This window comes from Xiphias gladius, chromosome 6, assembly GCF_016859285.1.
Source record: "Xiphias gladius isolate SHS-SW01 ecotype Sanya breed wild chromosome 6, ASM1685928v1, whole genome shotgun sequence".
In the NCBI taxonomy this organism is placed as follows: domain Eukaryota; kingdom Metazoa; phylum Chordata; class Actinopteri; order Istiophoriformes; family Xiphiidae; genus Xiphias; species Xiphias gladius.
The window spans coordinates 10215787-10237736 of record NC_053405.1 but is presented as its reverse complement, the minus strand read 5'-3'; the positions used below and the strand labels follow the sequence as shown (position 1 = coordinate 10237736).

The 21950-nt window shown below is 41.4% G+C and overlaps 1 protein-coding gene and 1 long non-coding RNA gene across 5 annotated transcripts in view; one reads left to right on the top strand and one right to left on the bottom strand.

Moving 5' to 3' along the window:
• LOC120790359 overlaps positions 1–2921 on the top strand; it is an 11533-nt gene extending 8612 nt beyond the window's left edge. Inside the window, exons 3-4 of the long non-coding RNA XR_005707536.1 lie at positions 455–667; positions 2797–2921. This is a non-coding gene — a long non-coding RNA (uncharacterized LOC120790359). The remainder of the gene's footprint in view (positions 1–454; positions 668–2796) is intronic.
• Positions 1–21950, bottom strand: part of fam163ab (family with sequence similarity 163 member Ab) — a 27341-nt gene extending 5391 nt beyond the window's left edge. Inside the window, exons 1-3 of one of the 4 annotated variants that reach the window (XM_040127769.1) lie at positions 21866–21947; positions 18199–18340; positions 17045–17178 (exon numbers count right to left, since the gene is read on the bottom strand). The gene's annotated coding sequence lies outside the window, so the exon portion shown is untranslated. Of the gene's footprint in view, positions 1–17044; positions 17415–18198; positions 18341–21865 lie in introns of those variants that run through there. The other 3 variants (XM_040127771.1, XM_040127772.1, XM_040127774.1) reach the window with 3 other exon arrangements.

The window sequence follows — 21950 nt, the reverse complement described above, 5'->3', positions numbered from 1 at the left end:
GAAACTCCTCTAGACGACTGTTAATTACTCATTTCTTTACAGCAGATATATTCTGCAGCTGTGATGCAATTCAAAATAAGCTAAAATCAAAATAAACAATACTTTGCAACTGCATTATTGTCCAACATTTTCTCACGTTTTCTAGCTGTTTTCCTTTTCTCTGTTTTTTGCAATGTGGGATGATTGCATCCATCACAGTAACACTCAAAAGTGGATCACTGTTAGTGCGCATGTTTGTTTTAAAGCTTTTTAAAATTGTACTGGATTATATAATATAGTCCATACACATAATCACATAGTACTTTTTTATGAAATAGATACAGGGACTAAGTACAGTAGAAACAAAATAACCCCTCAGATGTGTTGAGCATCTCAAACTAATTACATTTTTAACTTTGATTAAATTTAATTTTGATCAGAGAATGTTTTTTTTTTTAAATTCTTCGTTAAACAGACAATGAGCTGGAAGTGCTGTCAGACTCCCCAATGAAGAGAAGAAAAGGAGGCATTGCTGCTCCAACAGGCTGCGATCTGAACCGTACACTGGCACCAAGCTCATAAACCATGTTCCTGTCAGAAAGTACACTAGACTTCAATTATTTGTGGAGACCAAACGGGATGGCAGCTGACAGATTCCTCTTAACATCATTCATCATAACTCCCTCCAGTGAGTGCAATCTCAGACTCAGTACACCACACGATTTTTCATAATTAATGCCAGCATGGTGACTTGTACTGCAAGGGGGAAATGGAAATGGAGTCAACACTGTCACCCCTTCATCCTTTACTCAGAGAGACATATACACACACACACACATATACACACACACGCGCGCACACACACAAAATAACACACAGATTTGTTTTTCTCCCAGTTTACATGTAGCTCTGCAAGCACTTTGAGGCAAAACTTGCTGGTAAGATTTATTTGAGTTTACTCGATATGACTAACTATAGAGAAAATGAGATATCTGCATCAGCACAAATACATATATACACACACACACGCTTTTACATTCACATATACACACGCATGCTGAGCACAGACAGAAAGAAAGCTGGATCAGTCTCCATTGGGTCCAGATTAGAGTGGCCCTCAATCCCCCATACTGCCTGAAGAGCCCTGTATACTGATAAGACTCTCTGTCACACACATACACAAAAACAAACATAAACACACACACACACACACACACACAATGCACACATACAGTATTCGCACAGGCTAACATGTACTCATGCATTACCAAATAAATTAGGACATCCTAATAAAACATCTATTAGAAAAGACGGCAGAGTCTTTATAGCACTTAGCAGCAGTCAGTGCACAGAAAGCACCATAGTTTAATTTACTAAATAACCAGTGAACCTCAACACTCACTGCAAATGTCCAATTGACAAATAAGAGTTGATGCTGCAATATAATTTATATATAAAGAAACAGAAAACGTGTCGTTTGTAGCAGCTTCCAGTACTGTGCGTACACGTAAACATAAACATAAACATATCAAGGAAGACGACAGCTCAGGCCTTCAAGGATTTGAGGACTTAACAGGAGCTTTTAGCTTTTTTTCTAGACATTTCTGAGCCCCTGTGACACTCTACACACTTCACGTCAGAACTGGGAGAAGTACAAAGCAACAAGTCTGTGGCTCTCTTTCCATCAAAGTGGAAAAGATAATGATAAGAGTTTTAGGTGTGTCTCCAGTAAATCATACCCAAGGATGATGAAATCCTCACAGAGTCGGTATATCAACTTGTGGGAGTTGGAGCTGCAATGCATTCTGGGCTCAGCACATTTCAACCTCAGATTCCTTTTGGGCAAGCTTTTTTTCTTCTAAAAGCTTGTACCTGCATCATTGTGGCTTGAGGCAGAAAATATTTTTTTCGTGGCCCATCACTTTTCAAGATCCCACTCTGACTGACACCTCTCGGTCATCTCGGTGGGTTTATACATATCCTGAGGCTGTAAGAAATGCTTATCTTTGTGAGCGATATCTTATATTGCATCTTGTTGCGACACGTTATACTAATACACTATACTAATGGCACATTATGTTACATTTTAATACGACCCAGTATATGAAGGGCTCATTAATTGTTTGTTTTTTTTTTAAATCTGTATTTACTGTTTTACGTAATTAAAAGAAAAAAAGTAGGTCGTTTCCAGACCTCTGAATCACTGAATACAAGTTTAATCTTCCTGTATTTCTTACAGAAATAAGAAGTATTAGATCTGCATGTTTCTTTGAATGTTGTGAGAAGCATTAACTGCTCCTAGCAACTACTAATGCAACATCTGTTTCAGTAGACTGATTTGCTATCGATTGGTTATGGCTAAAACAAAACAAGCGTTATCTAAAGTATTAGGAAACGTATAGGACGTGCTGGAATGCCTTATGCTATACTACACATTTAGGTTTACTGCATTGCATTACACTACATGTCATGCTATGCTATAATAACATACAGGTTGGTGATGTATTACATTATGTTTGATGATGCATGTCGTTATGTCTTGTTATGATTGACTGTGAACTGTATGCTACACTCTCTTACACTCCATTATGTTAGATTATGCCATGGTATGATACAAGGCACTGCACTGCACTACACCAGACTATGTTGACGTTTAAAAACTTTTACACCTGCAATCATCAGCCTTCATTATTCTGAGTTTTATTAGCCTTTTTTTATCAGCTCGTTGGCACTCAATCCATTACCTCTTTCCTTTGTCTCCGTCCTGTAAGCTATTTTGTCCATGGAATAAAATCCCTTTGTGTTTTAAAACTGCAGGTTTTCCAGATGCGGTTTTTGGCAAATCAGAGTAATGAGAATATCTCATGAGCTACTGCCCTCTCTCTCTCTCTGATGGAGTGTTCCCTCTGGAGTCTCGGCCATCAGTCTTCAGGAGAATCTGAGGGACCTTGACTGCCCTGGAAGATTTTTACAAGATTGATTCCTTGGATTTTAAATTGCTCAGGCCAGCAGTCAGCTTGTGTCAGTCTCTGCTCCTCCAAACACACTACAACACCATCCGTCTTCTAACATAAAGGCCACAGGTTTGATCCTCACAATGTGTCCTGCCAAAAAAAAAGTGTGTTTGAGAAAGAGGCCGACCTGCTCGCTCAGCAGTCAAGCGTTTGCAATGTCAAAACTACCTTTTTGTGGGATAAAATATCAGGACATAATCTGATGATTTTGCAAATTTAACTTTCATTGTGTAAACCCCCTTGAAAACCCATTGAATACTAAGAAAATGAGCTGTAGTCAATGTTAAAAGAAAGGCTGAGTTTATTGATATTCTAGAGATGTCTGGTTTTCACCAAACATCAGTGACCCTGACCTGTAACTGCCAAGAAATCTTCAAAATCTCCAATTTTCAGAGATGCTAATGTAGCTCTGAAAACATACGGTTGAATTTTACATCAAACTTCCAGTTATACCATTCTCAGGAGCCGCATGAGTATAAATGATAGAGAACTCAGCTTGTGACAAAGCCGTCCAAAGCCAGAATACATCTTGATTAAATTTGGTTACTATTCATGTGTTTTATCCACTTTTGTCGACTCATGGGCAATGTAGATGAAAGCACGGCAGGTCCAAACTTTGCTATCAGAAATCAATAACCAGAATCAAAAAGCAAATTCTTATTTAATCCTGGTTTTAAAATGTGCTACTGGTTGTCATTCAGAACTGGTTCTCCGTACCCAACCCTTGTTTGCAATACATAGTTTAAGTGTAGGAAACATCCACTGAGAATCAATTTTGCAAAGCAGGTACCAGATTAGTGAACACTAGGGAGTGTTTGAGCTATCATACTGACTCATTACCTTAATTTATTAATGACAAATGATACAGCAACTGTGTGACCTGTTTCTCACCTCAGTGTTATTCAGGAAATTATTGGTAGATAGCTTAAAGACAAGATTGACAGCCACCGTGGTTTTTGCAGCATAACAGTACAACCAGAGGCAAAAACCAAAGACAGCCCAGCACTCAATATTGCTGACATGCCATAGGTGTGGGATATGTTCCTTTTGATGTCTGATTGAAGCTGTCAGTCAGTGACTGTACTTGAAATGATGAATTTCCATCCACGGCCCCGTCAGACCACAACGACAAAAGTGAAAATTGTGGGCTGCCTTTGCAAGGTGACTTTGACTGTAGTTGTTAAGTCTGTTCACTGAAATGCGCTTTAGGCATGCACTGAATCAACACAGTACAAGACAGTACAGGATTGTTTGAATATGTGAGAATGTGTAAATCTGTATGTACACTCATCTGTCCTGTTAAACTTACTATACTTCCTGTTAAACTCTTTTTTTATTCCTGACAACTTCAGGTGTTGGACTCAGCAGCAGACCCAAATCCCATCTACCCAGGTAATGATTCATGCAAACTTTAAGTACATATTATTTCGGAAAACCACCATTTTGCCATCACGCTCCACAGCTCTGTGGCTGCTGTTGTAAGTGGAGAGAAAACAAGTCGCACATCCAAATGGGATTCATGGTCACAGTTGAAATGTAATTTGTCTAATCCTGTTATCTGGCGTTCCAAAGGCTTTCCTCTATCTGCTTCCTCCCTCTATCGTCTCTGCTGCGGCCCAGCGTGGGCGTCTATGTGTGTTTGGAAGTGTGTTTGCATGTGTGTATAAATGTGTGTTTGTTTGCATGTGTGCGTGTGAAGCAAACACAATTTAGGGGGGGTCGATTTAGAAATTGTGGTCTTTCTTTTTCATGAATATTATTCACCGTAAAAGTAGAACCATGGGTAAAATTTCTAAACAAAAAGAACATAATCTGTTAAAACTGCACTGTGAAACATCACACAGTGGCACCTCCAAATGAAATCACAGAATAACTGTTTAGATTATTTGATTTTAGTTTATGTTGTAAGGTGACAACAGCAGACCGTACACATCTCTCTCAGGTTTGGTAGTTGCAGTGCAGCTCTAACTGTAAACTCGGGGAAAATGCACATAACATGTAACATCTGCCAAAAAGGCACTTTGCACTTAAGTTTCACTCATTAGCACTGATGTGATGTAGTGTATTTCACTGGAAAAATATGTCTTCCTTAAAAGGGGTTATGAAACAAGAGTAAAAGTCTACAGACATGCTAGTGGCTCTGTGAACAGTAGAGAAAGATGACAGGAAATGCTTGAGAGAGAGAGAGATGCAACAAAGGTTGGTGTCTTAACCCTGCCATTTGCTAACATTTGGAAATTAGCTCTAAACACAAAGTACATCTGAGGCCGATGGGAATATCATTAGTTTTGGTCGTAAATCAAAGTGTCGGACAAAATCTGATGATGGCACTAGAGGAAAAGTAAGGAGATCACCAAAGTTATTACAAATCAACGGGGTAATGAATGTTTGATCAAAATTTCACGTAATCCATCCTATTATTTTTTTTTAAGTGTTGAAAAGTCAGGAGTATCATCACAGTCAGTGGGATATATCCTCTATATCCAGAACCCTGAATCTCTGTAAAAAAAAAAAAAAAAAAACTAAAAAAAAAACTGGATGTGAAAACTTTGACCTGCTGCTGGCACTATACGAAAAGTCAGGGGATCACCATATCAGGATTCATCCTCTGCGGACAATGGTTGTCAGTACCAAATTTCATGGCAAATCTAGTTTTTACCCCCCCCCAAAAAAATTGCAGAAATTACTAATAGTACTGATATACTTCTCCATATACAGTGCATGTGAATGTATTAACAATAAAAACTTTAATAACTTATAGCATAATGCAGGTATAATAGGTCACATGGTCATACCGTGCATTCTGTCCATTTTTACCACTAAATCTATTCAGTCGTTTGATTCCAAAATTTTTATGGCACTACATCGTGGTGCTTTCAGACCCAGCAAGAAACAACCTGTTAAGAAGCAAACAAATAATCGAAAAGATGAGATCACACTCACCCATGTCCAAAGAAGGACTCTCACCTTTTTTGATCTTATGCCACGGTGATAAAATTGATCACGGACTGGCAAACTGCTTTCCACTATTTTACAGCTACAGGTTTTTGATCGAATAAGGCTTCAAATGATAAGTACATTAACTTTCTGGATACAAACACTTACATGTGACCTTGAAAGCCTTCTTCGTGTACTGAGGGATCCACAGGACCTTAACCAACCATTATCCCACCTTCCCTCTTAAGCTGTCGCAGCAGTTACGGCCCAGTAGGCAGAGATCGATGACACTGAACATTTTAGTTCAATTACTGGATTTTGCTGGAGGTCATCTGGGGCAAAGAATGCAACGAATGGGACAAACCATTCCCAAGAATCATCCTCCTGGCCCTATAAAATCACATGATCAATACAGGTGGTAAAACAGCTTCGTCCCCGTGAAGATGGAGAGAGAGAAAGGACAGTGAGTTGGAGCACAGTTTGAGTCCTTCTCTCTGTCCAATCTGGACCATGTTGTGATGCTGTGTATACCGCTGGCAGATTTATAACTGGCGTACATTATGCTGTTATGCGGCTCTCCAGGCTACTGTACTCCAGCCTGCCAGCTCCTGATTCAGCCTTTCTACACACTCACTGTGACTCAAGATGTGGCGAATACCTTGACTCACATGGAAAGTGAAAGATTCATTGCTCAGGGTCCATCTGTAATTTTCATACACACGTCAAATTTAATTTCCTCCCTCTCCATAAAAGACTATCACCAGATATCCAGGCCAGAGGGATGGCTATGGGTCTCCCAACTGACTTCTGCTCTCTATGGTTCAACAGCACCTTTACTGCTGTTACAGCCATGTGTACTAATGCTACTCCTGCTGATACGACAACTGTACAGTTCTTGTGACTAATACTACAACTTCTACAATCAACATTTTTCTACAGCTTCTGCTACTACTGTTTAAAAATTAAAAAAAAAAAAAAAAAAAAAAAAGGCTTTGTGCAATCCAGGGAGTTTTGTTTTATACTTTTTTGGACACATTTTTAGATCCACTTGAGGAAATAAACCTGTCTAACTGATGGAAAGGACCTCAAGATGACCAAAATAATCTATGAGAGCAGATGTTCTCATCTGAATTTATGGCTGTTGGTAACACAAAACACATAACAGCAGAGGATTATTATTTAATTTCATCTCAAAGTCTATCAGCGCAGCGCATCAGCAAAAGCACTACTGGTGTCTGGGACGGCTGTCTGGTGCGTCCATTAAAAACCATGATGGGCACAAAGCCTGCAGCACAGAGCCCATAGACTACGGTACAAATTACGATATTCTCAAACCAGGTTCACTTAATGACAATGATGATTACATCTGATGAGGAGCATGTTAAAAGAACTGACAAAAACTCTAGCCTAATTATCGAAGTGTGAATAAAACCCACTTTTAAGTCAACCAAAGCTGTTGGAGTGTGCCTTTAGACAGGGCATTGTGCTGCTGTATATAGCTGCAGCAGTGGAGCAGCCTGGTGGCGTACAGTACACGCTGTGTTCAAACCGGCCCTGTCCAAGTTTAAAAATGTGTGAAACGATATGAATGTAGAGCAGAGCGGTGTCAGAAAGCTCAGTCCGTTTGCCCATCCACACTTACACATTAAGAAATGTAGACACAGCAGCCTGCGGCAATGCTCAGCAAAAAGCTCTACGACTGGTTGTCCATAGCTGCTGTCTGTTTGTTTGGTTCATAAAGGGCCTATATCTGTCTGATACTGATTGAATTATATTAGATATTATTATTATTATAAATTATTATTCTTTTATTTTGTTCTGATTTTGGTTTACAGTGACAATCACTGCCATCCTATGCATCCCCATCCTTTAAACGCCTACGGAGTAGAGTTAAATAACTATCCAGCACCATTGCGTACCTGAGCTCGGAAACAGGAAGTAAACAACCGCCCAGGGAACAGGAAGAATAGCAATACTGAGCGGGAACACAATGTAGGAAGGGCAATGTGTTCTAGTATCGCTTTCCGCTAACACCATTTTGCCGAATGCTCTTATCCGATGCAATCGGCTACAACAGTGGAATCAGCATCATTTCAAGGATCACCAGCACTGAGAACAACATTACATGTTGAGGATGGTCATACTTTGATCGGCTGTAGACATCGTCACCCATTAAACAAATGTCTACTCCATTTCAAAATTCTACACTAAACTCAGCAGTTGAATACAGAGTATATGTTTTACTAATCTTGATTGCATACTGATTTGCAATGAATATACAAAATACTTTAACATTTTATACGTATAGGAAATTACACAATACAGTCAGAAACTTAACAGGAAAAGCTACGTTTCTTTCTAAAGGTTTAAATGTCTTAATTTTTTTCATTTACTTAGAGCAATGCCTTGTGGGACAACACTGTCCATCAACAGTACACTCAAAAATCAAGGTGTTTTTTTTGTATGCATGACTATTTAAACTATAGTTAATTCTGTCACTTTTCCACAGTGAATACAGAAGCATATTCAAAACCTGCTTAGTATGTAAAACCTGTAAGTATGCACGGTAGTATGGCATTGAGACACGGTGATTGTCTACACCTACTTGGTCTCATGTGTTGGATACAAGGGTAGGAAACAATCTGGACCAGTTGCAGGTCGCTTGCAGAATGAACACGCAGATGGTTAAACATTCAATCACAACCACAGCTTGTTAAGATTCTTTGAGGGGACAGTTCATACCGCAGAGATACTGACTCGCTCGCACTTCAAACTTCAAAGGCTTGATTCACGGCGAAGAACTTCTGCAGGAAACTGACCTGATGATAAACATGCCAACAGCTCTACGTCCCCCTGCTTTACAAGGATCGCAGCGGTTTCGTTATAGCTGCTCAGCTCCTACCCTGCTGTCCTGCGATATGCCAGCTTCTCTTTCACACTTGGCAGCAGTGCAGCATCGTTTAATGCACACCCAGTATAGAGGAAGCTGTAATTACTGTACTTCCATTCTGCTGGTCAGCACGGCAGTCTCATAAAAGGAAATGAAATGGTCCAGCTTCTATTTTTGAGGGAGTAATGTACCACGAATATTACATTAGCATACATTCAAAGGGACATTTTATCTGTGACAGTTAGTAAAGTGAGGGAGCGCAGCCACAGATGGCAGGGGAAGCAGGAAAAAGGCAAGGCTGCAGAGATGCCTTGCTCGGGAGCAGAAGAGCAGAGGGAGAGGTTAGGGGTCAATGAGCTGTTAGCTTGCACTTGGTACCGCTAGGTGTCTTTGTTTTCCCATGAGGAATTAAACCATAAAACTTAGAATTAGCCATTTTCCTGTGGATTCATGCATTTTACCATTGTGACCAGGATTTTGAATCCATTCGAGGTGATTTTCCACAGCTCATTCCTCTAGGCATCAAATAAATTGATTTTGCTCAGTCAGTCAGTAGAGGTGAGGTGAGGTTGTACTGTAAATATAAAACATAAACAGCCCTGATCAGTCTGTCAACACTGAGTCTGTAAAGCCGTCACGCTACAAGTCAAGTCTTTGCCAACCTTTGGTCCCCGCTGAACTTTCCCTCAACTGTTAAAATGGATAAATTAGAAATAAACCGGCTCGAAAACCATCAGCCTGACAATGAATGAGTAGGCATGAATTTCAGCGTGACGCTCAAGGCTATTTCAACACATTGCTGTGCAAAAAACTGTGCCTATGACCTTCCGCTTACAGAACAGTAACTGAATCCACTGTGCCATCCTGGCAACAGCCAGGGAGACACACTGAGGAGGAAACGTTTCCAGGACAAACAACAATTCTGATCTCCTCTCATCTCCCTGCATTAGTCAGGTTGTGGCTCTCATCTAATTGTTTCCATATTTCAGACTGTCATTGAGGATTTCATATAAGTTACTGCAATAACCCACTAACATTCCCATAACCTTTTAAAAACACGACCATAACCAAAATCTTTTCTATTATGCAGCCACAAAACTTTTGCCCTGAGTAAAATATGAACCTGTCGTGTATGGTATGTCTCCATTCTTTCACCTAAACCGAGACGACAGCTGGAAAGCAAGCAGCTATTGCTTTCAGGTGCCGTAAGGAATAGACACACAACTTGGAAAATGGTTTAAATGTCTAGCATGATGTAAGGAGGAGGGAGCAGATGTAAGAGACAGCAGACTCAGCAGAAATCCCACAACTTCCTCATACACCCATTACATCTTGATAACATCAACACCTTTACATGAACAGCAATGGGACTAATCAGCTTAGAGCAAAACTCAGATTAAAGGGAATGGGTTTACATGGTTTGAAGTCATTTGATTTCTCTAATATCTTGTTTTACATGGATTAATTTAAAAATCAGTCTGTATGCACTTCACCATGTTGCATATGAATTATGTCTTGTGTCTAAGGCATTTACTTGCCCTATAAAATGACCGAAGCGTTATTAGGATTCTCACATTAAAGTGTTATTTATTTTTTAAGGTCAATTGGTGATGTAGATGTAAAAGATAATTTCTCTTATAAACTACATGTTATTCAAGTTACATAATAAGATAATTTTTTTGGTTTCAAACAGTTTTTTTTTTTAAATGCTTAATCATTAAATTCAAGTAACCAACTTGTCTTTCAAATACAGATTAAAAGAAATTATACTGCTATATAGCGTAAAACAATTTGCAGCAAAAAATCATCCAAAAAAACCCCATTAACTGTTCAAAAAAGTGCTGTGGAATGTGTAAAAAAGTAAGTGGTTGTATCCCATATTAACTAATGTTTACAAAGATATTTTTAAGTCAAGTGAAGTAAGAACTGAAATGAATATTCCCCCCAAATTTTTATATTTATTTCAATCAATTCCTCTTACACCCCTGCCAGCCTTTTCACAAATTTTATATGGAACCACCAAGACTTCGCTTAACACTAATATACCTACCATATAATAGGGAGGGCTCCAATTACCCAAGGTCTTATGTTATTTTAGGGCAGCTCATCTTCGATCAGCTTCTTCTGGTTCTCTCTGACATTTCCAATCTATCATGGGTCCAGACAGAGAAAAACAGTGCCAGAGGACTATCTCTGGATACATATCACTCATCCGACTCTCTCAGAAGGCTTACGCAGGACACAGCTAATCCATTTGTTAAAACCACAATTACAGCTCGGTATGAATTACAAGACATGTTTAGGTAACCAACAAGGTTATCACAAGTTTCCCTCCACATGGGGTAACACAATGTTTACACCAGGTAAATCAGATCCGGGATTCAGGCTGTGGGCTCAGATGGGATGACCGAAGATCTCAGACTTTTTTTAGAGAGAACACCCTTATGTCCTTTCAAAATCTGAAAGAAAAATTTGGGATCCCTGAAGCCCATTTGTTCAAATATTTTCGAATACAGAGTTTCATTTCCTCTAGGATTCAGTCACGTCGGTGCCCTGTTTTAGGTATCATTGAAGACCTGGCTACATCAGACCCCTATGCTAAAACAAAGATCTCATTAATGTATGGGAAACTTGGAAGGGCATTGTAGGTATGCAATAATGCATGTGGGAATATGTGTATAAGTAATTCATTTTCATCATTTTGTAAACTATCATTATTGTTTTTATCCATACCAGTGGCTCAGAGTTCAAAGGTGGGGGTTGGGAGGGAAGGGAAGATGTTTTGTGGGAGACTTGAAAAATGCAACCAGTCCATTTTGGAAAAGTGATGTATCGTGTTAACATCAATAAAAATATATGATACAAAAAGTGAAGTAAGAATTATGCATGTGCAAACTGCGGGGGGCAGACTGGAGTGAATGAAAACCATCGTATAATGAATACATTTCTAGTTTCCAGTTGAAAGTCTTGACGGGCAGGATTTCAGTTCAGTCTCAGCTGTGCAACAGGTTTTATGCATATTTACTACATATTTTAGCATATATTTCATTAATATTCAGCTCAGGTCACAGGAATATTATCTGGATCCAGGGACCACTTACCCTTTTCCTTACTGCAGCTCACTCTGGGTAAGAATCAGAAAAACTGCTTACTGCAAGTGTAAACATTGGCTTTAACCCTCGAGCACTGCTTGCATAAGAGGGGTGCTACAGGACAAGTTCTAAATATTAAATAATGATGAATAAAACAAAGTCAGGGACCTGGTTTAGGCTAGAAACAGGAGGTAATTTAAAGCTGAAATATGCGGCCAAAATAAGGTTGTGAAGATCATGAGGGTTGGATAGGTGTAGATATTGGTCTCCAGCTCCAGTGACCCCTAGTTCAATTCCCGACTCATGGGTGGGTTTTGTTTTTTTTTTAATGTAAGTTAGAAGTCATTTCACAAGATTTTATGTGACTGATGATTTGTGGGAAATGTCACTCTCGCTTACAGTACCAAACGGCAGAGTTTGTATATAGTGTGTGTTTTGTGTTCCTCAGTGTCCAGGTCTGTCTTTGCAAGTATTCAGAAGATCGTGTTTCTCTGTGTTTGTGTCTGAAGGCGCATATCTAACCCTGTGTGAGTAGGCTGTGTCATTTTAAAGATGTCATAGTGTGTGCGTATATGTTTGTCAGTCTGATTATGTCTGGAAGTTTGTCTATAAGCCCGTTTGTCTGTAAATGTGTGTGTGTGTTTGTGTGTGTATGTGTGTGTATGTGTGTGTTTTTGATGAGTCACCACAGATACAGCAGCCAGCAGCAGTAGAGCTACGTTTGCAGATAACAGCGTTTCTGTTCCAGAGGCATCCGGCTCTGCCAACAAGCCTTCCTCTCAGTGGCCTCATCCTCAACCCAGCCTGGCCACACTTCAGAGCTACGTTTCACATCCACACACCACACATCACCTTGCACAATGCCACACTGGGAATCGCAAGTTGTCAACCCAGCCGGCTATACTCAACTGAAAACAAAATGATACCTGCTCATATTCATGAGCCTGTGGGAGAAGAGAAAATAAAACTCAGTGCTTTCTTGCTGGTTCATAGATTCAAACTCGGTGCTGTCTGGAGAATTCTGTTAGACAATGGTGGTGGAATATCCACTGAACTGGCTAGAAAAGCAGAGCTGCTGTATCTTTAAAGTATATTGTTTTGTGGCTGTAGTTCAGTAAAATTAGTAAATGCAATGCAGCTACAAAACATCGGAGGTCTGGAGTAAGAGAGTGAATCATCCCTACTACATCAACACAACATCAACCCCTTCCCGCCTTTTCTTCTCATGTTTTAATAACTATCTCCTATAAACTAACAACTACAAATATCTTATAGCAAAAAAGCTGTACTTTTCCCCGTTAGTCCATGGTAACTGAATAAATACGGAGTTAAAATTTTCAGGACAGGCAGCCATCTTTGTTTGGGTCAAGCAATGGGGACCTTGCAGGATTGTGAAAGGCTTTAAAAATATGGTATGCTTTTGTTGCTTGGTCTGTCAGTCGATCCACCACTTTGGTCCAGACTGAAATATCTACTATCTACAAACTATTGGATGAATTTTCCTGAGATTTTGTACAGACAGTCGTTGTCCCCAGAGGATAAATCGTACTGGGTGACCCCCGGACTTTTCCTCTAGCGCCAACTTCAGGTCAAAATTTGAATTTGTCCGTAATATTAATGCCTGCAACACTAATTGTCCCATCAGCCTCAGCTGTAATTTGTGTTTAGTGCTAATTCACAAATGTTAGCAGCTAAAACACTAAACTAAGACGGTGAACATGGTCAACATTAAACCTTCTAAACATCAGAATCTTAGCATGTACAGTCTTGCTGTAATACGAATGTTACAAAAGGATCTGTTTTTGAATTACAATTATTTCCTGAGCATTACACAAAGTAAAAAATGATTCTGTGAATTAACACTAATTTAACCATCAAGAATATACATATGCAATATACCGTACAGTTAAAAATTGTATCAAGATATTATTTTGGTGACATTTACGAATGTCTGCCAGGCTCAGCCAGAGAAAGACACTAAAATTCAATTGTTCTGTGCACCTGAGTAGGAAGCAGGATACTTTATTGGTGTCTGCACTGGGTGAACAGCTTTCATTGGAACAAATGGATTCCTCATCCCTTGTTTAATCCACCCACGGGTAAAAGCAGCTGATAAGGTAGCTTGTTCTCTCAGACACTCCTGCCAGAAACCAGCCAACCTCTAGAGATTCAGATCTATTCTACAATTTTAGCTGCTTGGTCACAGCAGACCTTGAGATGAGGTGGTCTGACTGTCTGACTGAAGCTGTAGTTGGACGCTGGAGTTTAGTCTCCTGTCCTGTTAAAGCTGCAGTGCAGTTTGGACACAGCTTCTCTCACCTTTAATGTGTGGCTACAGTACACTCAACTCGCAACCGTACGGCAAGAAATACCGATCCCACAGCCAGAAAAACCTTAAGGGCTTTTCAATAATTCAGATACCACTCCTGAAACACTGAAACACTTTCCCTTTCCCTGGGTAGTTTGAGACCCTCCCCACCCGCCCCAACCCCAACGAAACAAACACGCATGCATATATGGACCACTACCACAACTTAAAAACACATTTCCATGCATGTTTTCCCGGAAAATACATTAAGTGTCAGCAAGAGGTAGCGAGACATGACTGCCCCCAGAAGGCAAGAGAAAAAAAAAAAAAAAATCTATGACGCACAGGCCTTTCCTACACTAACAATGGCTTTAATTTGATTAAAAAAGGGGCTCATTTAAATTCCACACAACCCAGAGTAGGTTTGAGTCTGTAATGATGCGACTCTCTTTTGGCAGCAGAGGCTTTACTTTAATTACAATAGCGTAGTGTCACAACAAAGCCCACTGACCTTCAGATGTTCATGCCAATCTTGAATGGATATGGTGCAAGATTGTTGGTCACACTTAACAGCAAACGTTTGCTTGACCGGATGACTCAATTCTGACCGGCCCGCCTTGCTCTTCAATGAGGTTCTCTGATGTATTCTTCAGTTGCCCGATAAAGACTCAGACACTTCAAATGTTGGAGGAATATTTATCCATAAAGAATATATAGCTTTTAAAAACACAGGTGTTTATGCAAGGCCAGCACACAGGATCTGCAATACTCAAAGACAGCAGCAAACAATGTCAAATTTTCTCCGTATTTCCAACACTGATGATAGAAATGGTCTCTCATGCAGCGATAACGATGAGCCATGAGGATTTGTAGGGGTAATTAAGGCCGCTCAGGCTAACTGTTTCCTAAATTAACTGAAGACAATCAAATATTTAGTTTCCCAGCCAGAGAGGATCTTACAAAACAACTTGGCACTGACAGGCCAAATGTTGCAAGCAGCAAGTTGTATTTTCCCACAGTGTTTGAACTGTTGGCACAGCACAGCATTATACAACCTGTGTATTAAATGCATTTTGTCTGTTGCTGCTGTGTTAGCTGTGACAGCCCTGACTGCAGACTCCTCTGGGAAATCAGCCTGCTTCCTGTTGTATCCTAGGCACTGGAGGTGGAGGAATTAAGAAGTGTGTGTGCATGCGTGTGTGTGTTGAGTGTGTGTTTGTGGCGGGGTGGAGACAGGAGGATATACAGAGGCTGCTCTACAGTTATTTAGTCACAGCTTCCTCTGTGAGAAATGGGTCAGAGCAGCACGGCACCTGCTGCTGGGTGTTGATGTGGGAGATCAATACACTTCACATACTGTACTTTAGCTGACATGTGCACATAGTGAAGGAATATTTCACTTGGCAGTGATTTTTTTTGTTTGCGTGTTTAATATCAACATATTTACCCATACTGAAAAAACCCCAACAACCAATAGTTGTACAAAGGGCCAAGTTACCAAACATTTTGTCCTACAAGCCAAGTCTTATTTTGAAGGCCTGAGGAGCAATGTTACTTTTCTAACAATTCCTGCTGGTAATGACGGAATTTTACTTACCAGCTCCATTGCAGGAACAAACAAAGACAAAAAAAGATGCACTGACACAACCTTATACAGCTTCAACTGCACGGGCCGTTGCAAGCGCTTAAGAGAGGTTTTAACCACGCCAGGATTACATCTAAAATGCTGATTTGCAAAAATAAAACTCAGGATTAGACAAAACTGAATTTCTCTCTGACTTCAGAATATCCACTGAATGTATAAAACAGCATCCTTCTAACAGCCAAGAAAATGGCAGTATCCAATATACAGTATTTGCACCATTTAAAAAGCAACACAGATGCAAGAACCCAATTTTGGTGGAGTGTGGAAGGGTGACATATTGACAGATCGATATTGTAAGGTGGGACGAGATATAACCTGTGATTTAATATAGTTAAACACCTAAAAAAAATTTTTTTAAAAGTCCTCGCAGCCTGAAAGGTTGCATTATAAGTCATATAAACTTATGAACTTCTTTGAGTTTTCTACAGTAGCCGAGTGAGATGAACAGTCAAAGAATCTTTTTGCTTGGTTGCCATGTTCCCATTCACATGGTAGCTGTCACATCATCAAGGCACTTTGAGCCAAACCATTTCAAAGCACCAGCAGCCCCAATGGGAAACTAAACCTCTCTAACTCCAGCGGAGTGAGTGCTTTGCTCAACCCACTGGGACTCTGGACCATTCACCTTGTGCCCTCTCTCTGTCCCCACTAGTTCACGATTGTATATAACCTAAATACAGGTGACCCAAGTGTGCATTTAACTCCTACCCACGACAGTCGCTGCCTTACTCTACCAACCATCTTTTCTATTTGAAATGATGCAGCCTTTTTTTTTTTTTTTTTTTAAACCAAATGAGAGCAGCAGCAGGCCACCCAGACCAGTCTGAACCAGTGTAAAAGAAGATCACAGCAGCAGCAAAATGGCAAAACCCCGAGACTCCGGCTGCTGCTGAGCTGCTCCACTGTCACTTCATCTCCTCTGGCAGCGTTAAAGGCACATTTCACGTTGAATTAAAGTGAAAAGAAAGCTGGAGTCACACATCTCTGTGCTGGGCAATGTGACACTTTTGCCACTGCAACTGAGTGGGGGACACTTCTTCACACCGAAAGTCCGAGCCAGAGACCCATCTACAACCTCTGACATTTGAATCAACAGTCTGAGTAGCTGGAACTGTTTTCCGCTGAGGTAACGAACAGAAAATGTGACCCCATCTCCCCCTTTTCATCAGTGAACATTACCTGATCTGGTTACATGGTCCGTTTGTCCAACTCGGGCTTATCCTGTGGAGTTTGACCGTGAAAAGCCGCTGGCATCCTTATCGCAGCAGTGGGAGAGCGGAGAAGCGCTTTGCGTGGGGCTGCGCTTGGCGGAACTTCTCCAAGGATGAGCCGGAGTTCAGAGCGCACAACGCCGCCAGGAACACCCGACGCTCCCGCTGTGGGGCCGGCAGACTAGAGGTCAGAGGACACCGGAAAAGGGAGCATAGTCACGGTGCGACAGTAGGCGCAAACACACAAGTGAGGACGGCGACAACGCTTCGGGATAAGCGCCTTTTACGCGCACGTAACCTGTAAAAAATCGCTTTAACCTGCACACACAGCTGTGGTCTTCTCAGGACACCAAGGGGGCAAAAAAAAAAAAAAAAAAAAGCCAACGGGAAGCGTGAAATCACCGCAATTCAAACGAACACATCCAACAAGTGAGGGACGAGAAGGCGAAATGACGGAGTCCGCTGCTGGGCGGACTGGGAGGAGGCGGTGGGAGGAGAGGAGCCGCCCCGCATCACACACACTGCCTCCCTGGCAAATGATGTGCTACATTTCAGAGGGAAACTACAAAGATATGTGTGGAGACATACGGTTGTTAGTAGAGGCAATATCACTAAGACAGGAAAAGAAGCAGGTTAGAGTACGTGTGCCAAATGAGTTCCACTTGACGGTAGATGCCTGCTGGCAGAAAAGGATAGGGGGGATGTCACTGATACTTGAGATCACAAATTTGAAGGTACAGTATGACCTCCTGTAGTCGCCTCGTGTGCAACACATTGGGAGTAAATTGAGATAAATGCCACAAGGTTAAAAAAAAAAAAAAAAAAATGCCACTAACAGCAGACGTGTCCTGTTATAAAGTGACTGCTGATCACTTCAGATACATTAACTGTTAAGACCTAAAGAAAAAAACCTGATTATTACTTTGAGGGTTGGTTCGGGGTGTTCCCAGTAGAAAAGGAGGCTGGGGAATTTGGTTTTGCCCTGCACACAGTAAATAAATGCTACAGTACCCCCACCACCACCACCACCGCCAAAAAAAACAACAAAACAACAAAACACCAAGACCACTGAGCTACAGTAATTGATTTGCCTCTCAATCACTGGTCCCTTAATCTACTTACTGTTGCAACCGAGTCCATGCGAGGATCGACGTAGAGGGAAGGCCTGGCTGACCAAACAGAGCCATCTTTTCCTTGTTGCTGGGACTTCATGCTCTCTGGCCACTAGCCTCACCTTCACAGCCACACACATCTGATCATCAGCCTGTGAGACATACCCACAGTTATTTGGTAAATGCCCCCAAAACAAACCAACATTACGAAAAAAACGTATAATTGATTATGAAAAATGGGCTCCGTTTACTTATTGGACTTTTATATAAGAGAGTTTCATTTCTGGCAGGGAGTCTGTGGTTATGAGCTGTGAAATGTTAAAAATGAAGGAGAGGAAACTTTCCCCGAAACGGCAGCTTCTGCTCGTGATCGTTGACGGCTACAGAGCAGAGATAAAGCTGCAGGGAGTTCTGGTTGTACCGCTCCTTACTTCACTTCTGTGTTCTTTCAGCTAGAAAACTGCCTTCACTGCTGCAGAAAGGGAATTTAGCAGTAGTTGCCCAAAATACAGACAAAGATTGGGTCGATGGGAAATAGTAGGCCTTTTTATGGAGAAAATTAGCCACTGGTACAGACGTTAAATCCGCTGGAAACACCTAGGGAGGAAAGTGAGCACAATGCATTCTTCTGTTCCCTCCTTCAAAATGATGAATCAATTGTTACAACACACTGCCAGTTTAAGGAAACGCTCTGCAGATGCTACAGAAAGGAGAGATGATGTGACACTTTACATGATGCACTTATTGCTCATTGCTCTTCTCAAAAAGGCCAAGCTCAGTGTGCAGCCACTGGCTGTGGCCGGCTGCTGCTGCTGCTGCTGCTGTGCCTGACTGTGGCGGCTGAAGCTGTGGTTGCGGATAGGGTTACTGGTCACACTACGGCTTGGATTTGAGGTGGAATCTATGATGCTACAGGAGCTGTACTGTGGTGACTCTTTAATGCTCCTATCAACATTTGCCAAGAAAGCATCGTTAATCCGCACAGGATTCGAACCCACAGAGCTTATATCGTGCGAGATGTGTTCCCAATACACCACAGGAGATCGGGAATACAGTGGCTTCAATGCACACTCATTCACTGCTCACATACAATCCCTTCATGTAATTAGTTTTACACCCATTATAAATTAACGTTTAACAACCAAAGCACAGTCACGGCCACAGCCGGTCCCATCGGCAGCAGCGGCCAAAGCTTAACCATCCCATGGCCACGAAGCTGCAGGTATGACCTGTCTTAATCAGCCTCGGCAGCAGTCGGCGAGACAACTAGGTTAACTAGCGCAGCGCTGTCTGGCTGCAATGGTCCAGATGTGAGCCACTTGAGCCAGCCACAGCTGAAGGTGTGCTGACTCCTGCTGCGGTCACAACCAGCACATGTCTGTTACATCACCCATACACACTGCCTCTTAGCCAGGAGCAGTGACAAACACGCATATTTTCTAAAAAATGTCAGGCTACGCCTTTAAATCAAAACCAAAGTTGATCCACAACCACTTTTGAAAAAAAAAAGTATATAATCATGAAATTAAAGATGCTCAAACAATGACACATCAGGTTTTCTATTGTGTTTTAAATCTTCTTCTTCTGCTGTTGTTTAGACTTTGAAAAATACAACAAAAAAAACCCCCATTCTCCTACATAAGAGCAGGAGAGCATCCATAGCGCAGAATCAGCTGGAGCAGAGGCATTGCCGGCATTCGGGGGGTGCGTTTGCTTTAACTGATGGTACTGACTCTGGGGGAGGTGCAGCAAACTGCCCAGGTCAGTCAGCAGTGACTTTTCCTCTTTGCATCCGGGACCACTCTCGTACAGTATTACATTTTTGCCAGACGTGAGGCGCTTCCTCATGCTCGAGTTAGTGGAGCTCAGAAAGTGCAAAGTTCAAGGGTCAGAGGTCTCGGCGTCCAGACAGTGCAGACGACACCGGTTTAAAAAGAAAAAGAAAAAAAACTGAATACAACATTCCAGCAATCATAGCAGTGCATTGCTTTTAACTCTGGAAAAGATGGGAGAGGTTTGATGTGGTGCTCTGGCATGGTGGTCAACATTGTTGCGACAACATGTCGGCAAGCAGGCGAACAGTTTGCGATGAGTATTAATGGGTCTGATTTGAGCCATTTACTTTAATAAGCTAAGCATTGGCTTGTTGGAACTGTTCGATTGGTCTGCCAGACAAGCTATCCATTACGGTGATTAGCTTGAGCCAGGGGTTTGAGTCTCACAACCAAGTTCAATAGGGAGATGGATGAAGAGCAGCAGGAGATACTGTTCCACGGACAACATATTGAAACCCGCTGTGCCGGGAGGGACATATTTTACAGAAGAAGACTTACTGGAAGGTTAGCAGGAGCAGCAACCGCCACCATGGTTGGACAGCCAACGAAAAGAGTCCAATCTACCAACACTACATCATTATAAAATCCAAAATCCCACCCACGCTGTTTGATGGACAGGTGGGTTCTGGGAAGTGCAGGGCTGAAACGCCACGCCATAAGCACTGCCTCTATAAAATCTAATAAACCAGTGTAGTGGAGCTGATACTGTATGTAAATAACAGGCAGTATGAAATGAACATGCAGCCATAAAAAAGACAGACGCACATACTGTACACACATGTACGTATGCACACACACTGGCCTTCATAACGCTAGCTGTTTGGGAGTGTGTAAAGAGGGAGCAGTATCTCTATGGCAACCTGGGGAGTAAGAGGTCACGTGTGTGTGTGTGTGCGACAACAAAGCTAATGCTATTTCCTGTGCTGGGAGGCAGCTCTGATTTGATGCTTATCTGGTCTTGCCCATCCCTGGCATTTTAGTGTACTGACTGTTGTCTCTCGGGCCATGTCCACCCTAGTGTGAATAGAGATCAGTTTGCATGTCAAAGTTCTCTGTCCAAACACACTCTTTAAGAGGGTTTTGTTTTTGTAAGTGTCTCAGCCACGCTGAAAAATACACAACGCAAAAATGCTTAAATCTCTTCTGTCGGGCGTGTTCAGGTCACTAGAGCTGCTTTACTCTGTCGAACAAGCTACTTTCAGCTTTTAAACTGTGGCAAAGTATAATCACATAGCTGTCAATTACCTGGCATCAAAATCACTGCTTTAGTATGAAAGCTTCAATAGAAAAATTAACGTTTTTTATATTTATTTACTAAACTTGACGTAGGCCTGGTCCTTCCTACACATTCGACAATGATGATATGTCACTTCTTACCTGGAATACTCACCTAAGACACAAGAAGTAATTAAGGTGGGTGATCCAGCATCTAACTTCTTTCACTCTACTTTGTATGCTGGTGTTTTACTCATGGATGGACATCGAAATAAACAGGAATGAAGCACTATTGTATATTTATGAGGATGAGTTATTTGGTGGACTTAAGTACCACCGTACACAACATCTTTTTAAATATTTTATGATTGTTTTTTCTGTTTTCTCCCATTTTGGAAATCCCACGTTCCTGTGCTCTGTGGTCCTTATAATTGCTAACTCCACCAGGAAGGTGTAGACCGGCCTTGAGCTTCCTCTGTGAGTCATGGGGTCGCCTAACGCTTCCTTTCACAACTTGACACAGTTCTTCGCCAGCGTGGCACAACATCAATCTTCAATCTGGTCATCCTAAAATGGGTTTTGCAGAATTTGTAGTTTGTTTTTTTTTTTCAGTCAAAATGCACTCACATGAGATTGTCACATGACAGTGAACGTAAGTTCATGTTCCTCCCTTCATTCTCCTCCCACCCACACGATGTCTCAGGACTTTTTC